Source organism: Oratosquilla oratoria, chromosome 42 (genome assembly GCF_046742065.1).
Source record: "Oratosquilla oratoria isolate Oo_2021 chromosome 42, ASM4674206v1, whole genome shotgun sequence".
Taxonomy (NCBI): Eukaryota; Metazoa; Arthropoda; class Malacostraca; order Stomatopoda; family Squillidae; genus Oratosquilla; species Oratosquilla oratoria.
This window is the reverse complement of record NC_134818.1, coordinates 40,326,905-40,330,618: the sequence shown is the minus strand read 5'-3', so window position 1 is coordinate 40,330,618 and position 3,714 is coordinate 40,326,905.

The window sequence follows — 3,714 nt, the reverse complement described above, 5'->3', positions numbered from 1 at the left end:
AAGAATGAAGAGAAAGAAAAAACGTAAGAGAAGGACAGAGATATATAACGAGGAGGTAGAAGGAGAGGGTGAGGAATGCTGAAGAGGCGGATGAAGAGGAGGAAGAGGAAGAAAAGTAAGGGATAAGCACAAAGAGGGGAGGAAGCCAGGTGAAGGAAAATAAGAAATAGATGGAAATGAAAAGAAAACATTTAGGGTGAAATATAAGAAAAGTGGAGAGAATGAAGAGGTTGGAGGGGATATGACGGAGGACATTAGGTAGAGTTTGTGTACAGAAAAGGAGTAAAGAAAAATGAAGCAAAGGGTGGGTAGTTGAAAGAGGAAAGGGTGATATGTTTGAAATTAAAACTAAAAGGAGAAAGAAGAAAATGAGAAAATAAAGTAAGCTTAACAAATGGGTTAGAAGAATGTAAAAACTAGAGAATATAATGAGGAATTTTTATATGACTGTGACATATGAAAGATAGAATTCACTAAGTAAAATAATGAATAGTCAAAAAGTCAAAAATAAGGGAATGGAAGAAAGAGACAATTAGAAGTCGGTGAATCTGTTGCAAATAGCGATCACAACTTAGTCAGATTCAAACTCCTAAACAATTTTAGAATAGATACTTGTGCTTCTAAAATACCCGATTTCAGTAAAGCTCAGTTCACAGAACTACGTCAGGAGCTTCAGCTTACAGATTGGGAGGCAAAATTAAACGAAAGGCCTGTAGATCAGATGTGGGAAATATTTCAAAATACGCTCACTAAGATGATTCAAACTTACATTCCTTTTAAGGACAGACGTCCCCCAAATCAGGCTCGCCCAAAGTGGCTCGACAAAGAAACAGAAAAAAGTATTGCTAAAAAGAGACAGGCTTATAAGAAATATAAGTGCTCGGGTGCATCTAATGACTATGAAAGTTATGTATCAATACAGAGAGATTTAAAAAAGATAATAAGAAAAAGAAAACGACAATACGAAATGAACATCGCTGATAAATCCAAAGAGAATCCCAAAGAATCCTATAGTTACATTAGAGATAAAAAAGTTGTTAGGAATCACACTGGTCCACTATTATCTGCTGACGGTCAATTTGAATATTCAAATGAAGAAATGTGTAATATTTTAAACAATTATTTTAGCTCGGTATTCGTAAACGAAACACCTCAAAGTGAATTCCAAACTGAAACCTGTGAAAAGTCTGGGGTAAACTTACTCACTACGGTAAATATAACAAAAGAAAAAATTAAAAGGTGTATAGACAAACTCCAGTTAATAAAACACCAGGGCCTGACGGTTGGCACCCAAGAATCTTAAAGGAAATGAAAAATGAGATTGTTGTTCCATTAGAAATTATTTTCAAGAAATCCATCATATCCGGAGATGTCCCAAGAGAATGGAAGCTAGCTAACGTTACTCCCATATTCAAAAAAGGTAACAAAAAGAAACCAAATAACTATAGGCCTATAAGTTTGACTTCAATCGTAGGAAAAATAATGGAAACTATCATCAGAGATGCTATCGAATATCATTTAGAAAGTAACCGTTTGATAAATGATAGCCAGCATGGTTTCAGACGGAAACGTTCTTGCGTGACTAACTTACTCGAATTCTACAACACAGTTATCTCGAATTATGACAAAAGAAACAATATAGATTTAATATATCTAGACTTTGCAAAAGCTTTTGATACCGTCCCACACGAAAGACTACTTACTAAATTAGCTTTGCATGGAATAAGTGGTAGCCTATTAGGTTGGACTAGTAATTGGTTGAAAGGTCGAAAACAGAGAGTTGTTTTAAATGGAAAAACTTCTGGATGGAAAAGTGTTGCAAGTGGAGTTCCTCAGGGTTCCGTTCTTGGGCCACTTCTATTCATAGTATATATAAATGATATAGACCATGGACTAAAATCTACTGTTTCCAAATTTGCTGATGATACAAAACTGTGCGGAGTGGCAAATGATCACTCAAACCAATTAGATATTCAAGAAGATTTAGATCAATTACAGCAATGGTCTGAAAAGTGGCTAATGAAATTTAACACAAGTAAATACAAGGTAATGCACATAGGTAAAAATAACAGTAAGTACGATTACAAGTTATTTGGAAATTCGTTAACAAAAGTGGATAGTGAAAAAGATCTCGGCGTAATTATCAGTAACGACCTCAAATCATCCAAGCAGTGTATTTCAGCCTCTGAGAAAGCAAATAAGATTCTGGGATTGATTGCGCGATCTTTTTATTTCAAAAGTCCATCACTCATTAACAAGCTATATAAATCGTTAGTTCGTCCACATTTGGAATATGCTGTTTCCGTATGGTCACCGAATCTCATTAAAGACATTGACAGACTGGAAAAAGTACAACGGCGAGCCACAAAACTGATTCCAAATATCAAAAATAAATCATACGAAAATCGACTTAAGCACATGAATCTGTTTTCCCTAAAAAAGCGTAGACTCAGAGGTGACTTGATACAGGTCTTTAAGATTTTAAAGGGAATTGACAACATCAAAAGTGACAAAATTTTCACATTGAATGAGAATCAGACAAGAAACAATGGTCTCAAACTGTCCGGAAATAGATTCAATTTGGAAGTAGGTAGAAACAACTTTGCCAACCGTGTAGTTAATGAATGGAATAAACTTCCTGCACAGGTAGTGCAATGTAGTTCAGTTCGAAGCTTTAAGAATCATTTAGATAAATACCTAAGTAAGATGCTGTAATGATTATAATTTATGTTATATTATTTGTTTTTGTTTTGTTATAATTTGTCTGATTTTCATTTATTATTAGTTATATGTCAATTTATTACCATTTACTATTTACCTGTTTGTTTGTTATTCAACTATACCTATGCATTTATTTATGTATTTTATTTGTTATTTACATTATTATAGTTTTAATTTATTATTAATATTATTATTATTATTATTATTATTATTATTTTTTTTTTTTTTTTTTTTTTTTTTTTTTTTTTTTCTGCATCCGACCTAGATATGGATCAAAAGATCTCCTGTCGGCATGCTCCGCCTTTGTAATCCTTTGATTAGAGGAAGAAATAAGAATAAGGGTCCGGACAACCAAGAAATACAATCTGATTTCAGCAATAATAAAAGGGATAGAAAAAAATGAAAGGAAGACGATATCGCTAATTTTGCTCAAAGCTAACATTCTTTGTGGAAACCAGCTAGTACTATTATAAGATGATAAAATGGGTAAAAACATTATTAGTGAAAAAATATACCTGCACTTACTCATCCTATAGATTAATTAAGGAGGGCATCAAAATGTTTCATATGGGATCATATGCAAACTATGATATATTGAAAATTTAAGATAAACTTTTTACATTTTTATTCATATCTTTATTTTCCCGTTTGCTAACTCATATATCTAGTTGACATTTTTGCCTAGTGTAAAGCGTGTGACTATCACATTAAGCTACACGCGAATTCAAGTCCCTCATTTATCTCTGATTCCAAGCATAAAGTTATCTCAAAGTTCAATTAATCGTGCGTTTGTGTTTGTGTATGTGCGTGTGTATTTACCTAGTTGTATTTACCTAGTTATATTTTGCGGGAAGGGGGGCTACGCTCGTGGTGTTCCGCCTTTGTATCTTGTAGTGTCTAGTTTGCTCTTAAACTCATGAATGGTTTTTGCGTACACTATTTCATTGTCCAGTTTGTTCCAAGTGTCCACCACTCTATGTGGAAAACAGTTTT